Source organism: Aethalodelphis obliquidens, unplaced genomic scaffold (assembly GCF_003676395.1).
Source record: "Aethalodelphis obliquidens isolate GAN/ISIS:26980383/991018 unplaced genomic scaffold, ASM367639v1 scaffold115, whole genome shotgun sequence".
Lineage (NCBI taxonomy): Eukaryota > Metazoa > Chordata > Mammalia > Artiodactyla > Delphinidae > Aethalodelphis > Aethalodelphis obliquidens.
The window spans coordinates 1223972-1235158 of NW_020838059.1; the positions used below are offsets into that span (position 1 = coordinate 1223972).

The window sequence follows — 11187 nt, forward strand, 5'->3', positions numbered from 1 at the left end:
ATCTGCAGACTTGAACACAGTTGTAGTTCTTCCCTGAAGTGACAGATTGAGTTCGTTGAGCAGGTTGAATATGTCACACAAGTAAGCAAGTTTTGCGACCCATTCTGTGTCACTGAAATGTGCTGCCAGTGGTGACTGTTTTTCTAAAAGAAATCTGTGCAGTGGCTCTTGTAGCTCAAAAACTCTGGCCAGTCATCTACCTTCAGAAAGCCATCTCACTTCTGCGAATAAGAGATGACATGTGTGCTCTGCGTCCATCTCCTCACAGAGCTGCACAAACAGATGTGAGTTAAGGGCATGTACTTTAATGTGGCTGATAATTTTAATCACATCCTGCAAAATGTTGTTAAGTTCAGTTGACATTTTTCAGGTAGCCAGCATTTTTCTCTGGATGACACAGTGCATAGACCCACATTCAGAAGTGACCTCTTTGACCTGAGTAGTGAAACCAGAAAGCTGTCCAGTCATGGCAGCCATTCTGTCCGTGCATATACCGACAGAAATGACTAATTCAGTTTTCTTGATATGTAATCATTCAAAGACTTGAATAGTTCTGTAGCTGTGGTGTTGGTTGGCAACAAAAGTGCACATTACATATCCTCATGCACATCCTCCTGAAAAATATATTGCACAAAAACAAGCATTGTTGCCTTGTTGTCAACATCAGTAGACTTGGCAACCTGGATTGCATACCACAGTGACTCATTAATCTTCTCCAACAAGCGTGCCTCAGTATCCTCTGCTATTTCATCAATTTGTCTAGTTATAGTGCTAGCCAAAAGAGAAACACATGCCACCTTTTGAACTGCATCCTCTCCTAAAAGTTCACGACAAATGTCTTTATCAGCAGGCAGGATCAACTCTTCACCAATAGTAAAGGACTTCTTAGCTTTAGCAATGCGGTTAGCCACTAAGAATGGTGCTCTCAGTGCAGACACATGTGATAAAGTGGTGGCCTTCAATAATTCTTCTGTTCTTTGTGTTCATGTTTTTTCTTTTGAAAAACTCCAGAGGCTTGTCTTTTAATGCAGGGTGCTTGGTCTCCATGTGGTGAAGCAGTTTTGAAGGCTTCATGGCTTCGTTGGATAGCCGGTCACTGCATATTATACAAGGTGGGCTTGGAGAATGTGAATCACCTGTTGCAATGAACCCATAATTTAAATAGGACTCTTGGTATTTTCTTTTCAATGCAGCTTTCTTTTTGTTGGCAGTCTTAGAGTCTTCCACTGTCTCATCATTGTCTCATCATTCTCTTTTCAAAGAAGCTCTCCAGCGACGTTTGTTTTTTATTCATTTTGGCTAGGGTTAGCTTGTGGGCTTAGCAAAACTGTGACAAGTGCACAGTGTGGGAAAGAGGTGAGGACGGAAGTGGTAAATAAAATAATGGGTGGGCCACCACGTGGAGTGAAATTAAGTGTCAGATTCTGACTTAAAGCCTGCCACCAGATGCAGCTGTACAATTGAAGTACATCAACTCACTTGCCACTAGAAAGCCTGCCACCAGATGCAGCTTAATTGTCACTTGCCACTCACTGATAGGGTTTTGATATGAGTCTGCAAGCAATTGATTTATTATGTTCTCTGTGCAGTCAAACCTCTCTGCTAATGATAATCTGTATTTGCAGCTGCTCCCCAGCGCTAGCATCACTGCCTCAGCTCCACCTCAGGTCATCAGGCATTAGATTCTCATAAGGAGCGTGCAACCTAGATCCCTCGCATGTGAAGTTCACAGTAGGGTTTGCGCTCCTATGAGAATCTAATCTGATCTGACAAGAGGGGGAGTTCAGGTGCTAATGAGAGTGATGGGGAGTGGCTGTAAATACAGATGAAGCTTCGCTTGCTCACCCACCGCTCACCTCCTGCTGTGCAGCCCGGTTCATAACAGGCCACAGACCAGTACAAGTCCATGGCCTGGGGGTTGGGGACCCCTGGTCTAGATAACTAGAGTTATCTAATATGATGGAATAAGCAGTTTCATGAATTAGTGAGCTCACTCCTTCACTGATGCAACACTCAATTTCAGCCTGGTTATCAGTACAGTAGGGGGATCTCCCATATTAGACCATAGCCTGAACTAGGCCAAGTCTATACAACTGTGAGAATCTATAATGCCATAATTATGAGAGAGAAGAAATGGAAGAAAGAAGCAAGGGCATAGAGAAGGCAGGAAAGAGAAGAGACAGATCTAGGAGAGGGACAGATCCAGGGAGTTAAATTAGGGGAATATGGAGGAAGAGAGTAAGCAAAGAGAGATGGAAAGAGAGAGAAAGAACCATGCCCTCAAAGGGCTGCAGGGCACTAGTTAAGTAACTTCCTCTCCTCACCAAGCTTCTAACTAGGGTTATCTTTATTACTTAGCTCCATTTCCACCCTTCCTGTTAATGCTGCTTTTATCTTTAAAACACTTTATTGAGGTATAATCGCTATACAAAAAACTGTACATATTTAATATATACAGCTTGATGAGTTTGGAATAAGTATATACCTGTGACGCCATCACCACAATCTAAGCCATAAATATATCTATCACCTCCAAGAGTTTTTTCCTTCCCTCTTTATTATTATTATTATCAGTTAGTATTTGTGATAAGAACACAAGTTCTACCCTCTCAGTAAAGTTTTAAGTATAAAATACACTATAGGTTCTATGCTGTACAGTAGATCTCTAGGAATGATGATCCAGCAATCTCAGTTCTGGGTATATATCCAAAGGAATTTAAATCAGTATCTTGAAGAGATAGCTGCACTCCCATTTTCATTGCATCATTATTCACAATAGTCAAAACATGAAAGGAACCTAAATGTCCACTGGTGGATAAATGGATAAAGAAAATGTCATATGTACACATGATGGAATATTATTCAGCCTTGATAAAGAAGGAAATCCTGCCACTTGCGACAACATGGATGAACTTGGAGGGCATTATGCTAAGCGAAATAAGCCAGACTAGGAAGACGAATACTAGGTGACACTGCTTATATGAGGAATCTAAAATAGTCAAACTCATTGAAGCAGAGAGTAGAATGGTGGTTGCCAGGGATGGGGGCAGGGAAGGAGAAATGAGAAGGTATTAGTCAAAGGGTACGAAATTCCAGCTATACAAGATTAGTAAGTCAACTCAGAGCTTCGATTTCCATCACACAACTGTACCTACTAGAAAGTGACCCAATGGACTACTAAGGACCAAATCCAGTGTTATTTCTCTGTCTTTAATTTCATCTAACACTTCTTACCATTCCCACCTCTTGACATTTTTTCTTCCTTTGTCTTCTAAGATCCATTTCTCTCAATTCACCTCTCACCTCTCTGATTATCCTTTTACCATGTTAGCTTCTTCTTTCTAACTTCTAAATGTATGTATTTCTAAAGTTTCTGTAGCATTCAAGATAAGCTAGCTTGCTCTATAGCAACAAACAACCCTCAGATTTTGAGTGGCTTGAAACAATGAAAGTTTACTTCTTGCTCATGCTACTTTTTCATCTGTGGTGGGTCTCTGCTCATTGAAGTCACCCAGGGACCCAGACTTACTGAGGAGTCTTCTTTATGTATGCTTTAATGATTGCTGAGGCAGGAAAAAAGAGGCATATTGAATTGTGCATTGCCTCTTTAACCTTCTGCCTGGAAGTCACTTTTACTCATGTTTAGTTGGCTAAACAATCACATGGCAATGATGTCATGTATCTGGAAGGAAATAAGAACTGGATTACTTGTGAAAGACTCTAATGACTACCATATATTCCTTCCTAATTTCTGTAACTTTATTCTGTCCGTGGATAGTCATGTCTAGTTTTATGACTTCATCTAACTCTTGGTACTCATGACTCCAAAAACTTATAGCTAGAGGCCAGATAGCTTTGTTTTTAGCCCAAGAGTCACATGTCCATTTGGCTTCTGAAGCCCCAGACTATTGGAAAGTAAAATTTAAAAAATTAAAATGTACTTGTCACCATCCTATTTAAAACTGTCATTGTTTCTTCCCTACTTGTACTAATAGCATCTGAATTTTCCCAATAAAGCAGTGAGAAACTTAGTCATCATCCCTCTTTCCTTAAGTTTCCCATATCGGCCACTAACATATCACCGAACTGCACTCTCTCTTTAATGTGGCTTTTCTGCTCCATCCCTGATAGAGATTCCCTTGTCAGAGTCTTTTCTGTACCTTTTGCACGGACTCTGTCAATAGGTTCCAAAATAGTTTTTTATCCTTTTCATCTGTCCTGGACATTTTTGCCAGAGTAATCTTATAGTTTGATTATATCACTCCCTTATCCAAAACGCTTGTTTCATTCTCCACTGCCTATGAAATCAAGTCATAACTTCTTAGTCTGACATTCAGTACCTTTCATTATCCTTCATTATTTGTCCTCAACCTAACTTTCTGTCAGTTATGTTCACTGATCCTTGGTTTTCCCTTTGTTTATTTGCTCCCTATGATGTATGTACTCAATGTCCTACACCAAAACTCTCTGCCCAGGACTAAGAGGGTTCCTGGAATGGAGGACTTCAAGTGCCCAAACCTGGGGAATCCAGGCAAACTAGGATGAGTTGGCCTCCATAGATTTTCCATACTCACCATTCCCCAGACATGCCACTTTCTATGACTTTGGTCACACAGCTCTGACCAGAATGGCTAACCATCCTATTCTCTCCATTAAAATTCTAGACATTTGTTGATCAATCTCTTCCAAGAATCCTTTCTCCCAATTCAGAATTAATATTTTCCTCTAGTGTTCTCTCACAGTATTTTTGGTTTTTTCTTCCTCTGTTATAATACATATCACTCTTTTCAATAAATTGTAGCTAATTGAGTATATATAGTACATGTTTATCTCCCTCTCTATGTTGTAAGCTTTCTGAGGGCAGAAACCACGTATCATTTATTTCCTTACCTGGTATAATGCTTTGTCCACAATAGGGGTCAATAAATACTTGTTTGACAGAAATTAGGGAGCAAAAAGAAAGATGAGAGCAAGGAAAGAAAGAAATGTGAGCACAGAGGGGGTATGGAGGGAGGAAGAGGGAGGAAGAAAGGGGAGATAGGAAAATCTCATACACTTCGAGCTCTTTTTTCCTGAGGTGATAGCAGATCCGTTCCTTTCCTACTGGTATGCCACCCAAACATTTTTCCTGCTAACCATCCCCAAATAATCTATAATCTAGTTTAGTAATTGGTTTTCATTACTTCAGTAAGATTACCTAGTCCTATTTACTGTTTACCTCTTCTGGAAACATCAATTACTTACTGTTCTCTACCAGCCAACATTATACAACTGTCTATTCCCAATTTCCAGAGGCTCTTACCTCCATATCACTTTTAGCTTGTTACTATTAATCCACCCATGGTAAGCATCCTTCACCCCACCCTCTCTAACCCTAAAGCTTTAACCAGTACTAACACAAGAAAGTTTGGGTTACATCACTTCTGCCACTACCATCAGTTCCAACCCACTCATAACTTATTTCTGGGCCATGTGATACTAGGATACTCTCCTTTAAGATTACATTTGCAGAGTGAAATATTGGTGGTAAAACACTAAGGATAGAGAATTTGTTCTTACATTTTAATATCCTTAGCCTCTGTGTGCTTAATTCGGGGAAGTAAGTGGGAGGCAAGGAGGAGTGTACACTGAGAAACCATTGGTTATAGACACTTTTTTTGGCCTTGATCCACCTCATGGTTCCTCTCTACTGAGCTAAACTCTCCTCCTATTTAAGTAACTTAAATTTAACAAATGAATTTTGAGCATCTGTAATGTACATTCTGTGCTACCTGTTGTGTTCTTGTAGGACTCTGCATATACTTCTATTAGAGCACTCTGTGTATTAAACTGCAGCTGTTTGTTCAGAGTTTGGTTTCCTCGCGAGACAGAGAGAGTATGTCTTTTAAAGTGTATCTAGTGCTTAGTACAGTGTCAAGGACAAAAAGGGTGCTCAATAAATGTTGGAAAGATAAATATGTAGATTCTTTAAAAGAAACAGAGATAAGTGTAAGACATGGTCCCTGCTCTGGAAGTGGTCACCACCTAGCAGGTAGAAGAGGGGAGGACCTCTGAATACAAATAACTTTAAACAAGTCAGACAAACAAGTCTTGCCACTCTATTATAGAACCCAGTGAACAACTGAGAGATGTATTTTGACCAGGGGATCTTGAGTTCACTTGACAGATTTATATTTGGTTCCAAATTTCCTGTATTGTCTTCAATAGAGGCTTTTATTTTGTCTTGGAATTTCATGATTTGATGACCAGCTTCATTTTCCTGCTAGCTAATTTTTTTTCTCACCATGAAAAGGGACTAATATTAAAAATCAAAGTAGAGTTGTTTTTGTTGGGAGAAGAGGAAAAATGAGACGATAGAGGAATGGTAACTGAATTTTCTGAATCTGAAACTGATACGGATGTTCTGACAATTGCTAGGCAACTTTCAGGAATATCATGATGGAGTATTAGAAGTTGGAGTTATCCTAGATAATTGAGTTATGAGGGACAATGTGGTGTTTAAGGGTGTGGGCTCTGCAGACAGACATGGGTTTGAATCTTGCCCTTGCTACTTCATGTGACCTTGGCCAAACCATCTAACTTCTCTGAGTTTTAGTTTTGTCATTTATAAAATAATTTCTACTCTAGAGTGATGTTATGGATATTAAATGAGATGGTTGATAAAACATTATCCTTGGTATACAGTAAGTACTTGATAAATTTATTTCTATTCTATTAATATTACAGGGGCCTGAATATGATGCTCAGGTGATGTAGGCATTGACTAGAAGTTGGACAAAATGGCTTTTTAAGTTATTCCAGGCCTGAGACTCTGAGTTTATAATTCTTTGGCCGAGGGGAAAATAAACTTTACTTACCATTGCCTGTGCTGATCAGATAACCTCAAAGCCCAGACACACTGCATAATTCTCCGACAGCAATAACTCAGCTGGCAGTTCCCAGGCAGAGATGTAGGAGAAAGTCCAATATCCGGGAAGCGCTAGGATCTACAACTTCCTGTGGTCTGCCTAGTGAAATCTGACCAGATAAGAACAGTTAATAAGAAGCTCTCGAGATATAAAAGCTCCCCTTTTATCTCTGAATGTGAATATTATTGATGTTAAATACCTGAATGGATGAGGTTAATTTGAATAGTCTTCTATTGTTGCAAGAAATATGGAAAACTGTTCAGGGAAACTTGAAAAACTCTTCTTCATACTTGTGGCATGAACTGAAAGAAATTATTTTCTTATTCAAAAAAATGATGGCTCCACTGCCTGTGTGAGGTAGAAGCTTTTAAGGACTGGACCCAGAGACACCCCACTGTGGTATCTAAGAAGAGATCAAGTCTCATATTCTGGACCTGCCTTCTGTAACACTTTGCAAGTCATGCCAGATTCCTATCAAGGCCGAACAATTTACCTTGAGGTCCCCAGATATTTCCAACTGCCATTAATGTCTTGAATAAGAAAGCATTGCATTGCAATGAAAACATTTAATGGCTATAAATTCAATTTCCAAGAAGCTTTTCTCTTTTGGATACTCAAGGGGCAGGGTCCCTGGGCAATGACTTATTATTTCCCTTACCTGCTCTGCAATGATTACAGAGACTATCCAGGAAAATATTTTGATAACTTGATTCTCCTAGTAATCCCTCCCCCTTTTCATTTCTTGAAACAATTTTCTGAGTGTGATCACATACCCTCTTTCTCCTTCCATCATACAGGGGTGGATTTACTATAAAATATCAGATGTTGCTTTCATGTCTCAAACTCCTTTTGTGAGCAAACCCAGGCTATGGGCCTGATAAATGTTTAGCAAGAAAGCAGCATAGTATAGTATTTGAGTGAGAGCTCTGTTGTCAGGCAAACCTGAGTTGAATTTCCAGATCTGCCACCTACTAATTGTGTGACTTCTCTGCATCTCAGTTTCTTCATCTGAAAAATAAATTGAATACAGTAATACTTATCTAATAGGGTTGTTTTGGGGATAAAATATAACAATGCACAGCAGTGCCTGATTAAAGTGTTCAGTAAATGGTAGCTACTATTATCGAGGAGCAGATCTCTTCATCAAGTTCGCAAGATGAGAGGATGTAGCTAAAGTGGTAAATGTGTATGCAAGTACTTTATGAAGTATTAGGTCATTCTGAGGGTGTACTATCAATTATTCTGTTGAGTTGGCATATCCTAAGATTAGACGTATTTATGAAGGGCTGCAACGGTAGTCCCTTAATACCCCTTCAACTTCTGGGACTATAGCTATATCAGGGTATGCTTAGACAGTAGCAATCGGGAAACTAAAATCCTAGGTCATTAAAGCAAACAGGTAGAAAAATAGCCTTTAGTTATGGTACCACAAGACAGGATAAGCAGTGGGGTATAATATCTTGTGCCTATCTTACTGTTTCACTTCTCTAGCAAAAGGTTGACAGCTCCATATTTGGCTTCTCCAAAAAACATAATAAACCCGATGAGGTGGTTGAAATGCATTTATAATTCTTGCTTTGGGGGATATGGCTTGGACAAGTTGGAAAGCAAAGTTGAAGTATTCTATGAAGAACTCCCATTCTTTTAGGAGTTGGAGACACATCTGAGACCTGCACCTGAAGGGAGAAAAAGGGAGGCTGGAAGACAGTGGGTTAGCTTCTCATACACCTGGGACTGGACTTGAAGTGCTAAGAGTATGGAATTGCTCATTTTTGTTGTTGGAGTATCAGTTGCCTACTATAAAGGTGTTTGCTGAGACAGTGAGATCTAGGTCTGAAGACACCTGCATAAACTTGAAATAGAACTTTAGGCAATCCATTAGCCTCTCTGAGACTTTTTCTTTTTCTTCCTTTAAAATTGAAGTGAGATTTACATATAGTGAGATACACTAAATGTAAAACTGAGGAATTATGAAAAATGTACATACCTATGTAACCACAACCTCAGTAAAGATATAGAATATTTCTACCACCCCCCCAAATTCTTTCGTGTTCCCTTCCAGTCAATCACTACTGCCACTGGCAGCCACTATTTTGTTTTATATTCCCCCATATTAGTTTTGCCAGTTCTTGAATGTCATATGCATGGAAGCATATAGAATGCACATTTTTGTATGTAGCTTCTTTTACTTAATGTAATGTTTTTGAGATTTATCCATGTTGTTTCATGTATTAATTGCTTATGATTTCTTTTTTTTGATTTCTTACTATTGAGGAATAGACCATTGTATGAATATATCACAATTGTTTTATCTATTCCCCTATTGATAGAATTTGAGTTGTTTCTGATTTGGAGCTATATTGAATAATGCTGCTATAAACATTCATGTACAAGTCATTTTGTCGACATTTGTTTTCACTTCTCCTGGGTAAATACCTAGGAGTCTAATGGCTGTGTCAGAGTAGATATAGGTTTAATTTTAAAGACGTTTTCAGATGTTTTTTGAAATTGTTTATAAAATTTTACATGGCCACCAGCAATATATGAGTTCCAGTTGCTTCATATCCTTGCCAATATTGGTGTTGTTGGTATTGTTAATTTTAACCATCTGGTGGTATGTGGTAGTATCTCATTGGGTTTCTAAAAAAAACTATTTTGAAATAACTTTATATTTAGAAAAATTATAATGATAGTACAAGAGAGTTCCCATACACTTTTCACCCTAACATCACCCTCCTATTGTGGTTTCAATTTACACTTCACTAATGACAAATAATGCTGAGTACATTTCATATGACTATTGGTGATTTAGAATCTTTCTTTGTGAAGTATGTGCTCAAGTCCTTTGCTTATTTTTATTGAGTTGTCTTTTTGTTATTGATTTTTAGGAGTTTCTTATATATCTCAAATGTAGTATTTTGTCAAATGTGAACATTGTGAGTATTTTCTCCCAGTCAGTGGTTTGCCTTTTCCCTTTCTTAATGGTATTTTTGAAGAAGTTTTAAATTTTGATGAAGTTCAATGTATCCATTTATAAATGATTAGTGCTTTTTGTGATCTGTCCAGGAAATCTTTACCACTGCCAATGTCATAGAGATATTCTATATTTTCTTCTAGAAGCTTTACAGTTTTAACATTTACTTTGGTCTATGATCTATCTTCAATTAATTTTTTAGTATGGTGTGAGGTAAGAGTAGAGGTTCACTTTTTCCCCATATGGCATCTGTATTAGTTTTCTAGGACTGTCATAACAAATTACCACTATCTGGGTGGCTTAAAATAATAAAATTTGTTGTTTCACATTTCCAGAAGCCAGAAATCCAGAATCAAGGTGTCAACAGGTCTCTAGGGAAGAGTCCTTCTGTACCTCTTCCAGCTTTTGGTGGCTCCAGGCCATCCTTGGCTTGTGATAGCATAACTGCAAACTCTGCCTCCATCTTCACATGGCCTTCTTCGCTATGTCTCTTGTTCTCTCCTCTTCTTGTAAGAACATCAGGCATTGGATTTAGGGCCCATTCTAAATCCAGTATCATCATCCTGAGATCCTTAACTAATTACATCTGCAAAGAAACTTTCTCCAAATAACATCACATTCTGAGGTTCTGAGTGAAGATAATTTTTTTGTGGGGGAGAGATACTAATCAACCCACTGCAATTTCCAATTGTTCCTCCACCATTTCTTGGAAAGACTATCTTTTTACCACCAAATTACCTTGTAATCTTTGTCAAAATTCAATAGCTCTTGTAGGTGAGGCTCCAGTTCTGTACTCCGTATTCTAATCTGTTGTTCTATTTGCTCATGCTTAAAGCAGTACTTAGCTCTAGAGTAAGTCCTAAAATCAGGTAGTGTGAGTCATCCAACTTTGTTTTCTTTTTCAAAATTGTTTGGCTATTCTAGATTCTTCGTTTTTGATATATATATATATTAGAAAAAATTGTTAACTTCTACAAAAACGCCTTTTGGGATTTTGACTAGATTGTGTGGAACATATAGAGGAGTGTGGGGAGAATTAACATCTCATAGAAATGAAATTGATTTTTGTATATTGACCCTGTAGTTGGTAAACTTTATAAATTCACTTTTTTCTACTAGCTTTCTATATCCACAAATAGTTTAGAATTTTCTACATACAAGATTATGCTATTTGCAAATAAGGACAGTTTTCCAGTTCGATGGCCTTTATTTTATTTTCTTGCCATATTTTGCTAGCAAGAACCTCTAGTACTATATTGAATATAAAGTGGTGAGAGTTAACACCTTTAACTGCTTCCTAAACTC

General features: G+C 38.2%; 1 pseudogene; it reads right to left on the reverse strand.

Annotated features, from left to right (window-relative positions):
• The window catches only part of LOC113615320 (olfactory receptor 13H1-like), a 34179-nt pseudogene extending 23735 nt beyond the window's left edge, over positions 1 to 10444 (reverse strand).
• Between the last annotated feature and the right edge of the window lie 743 nt (positions 10445 to 11187).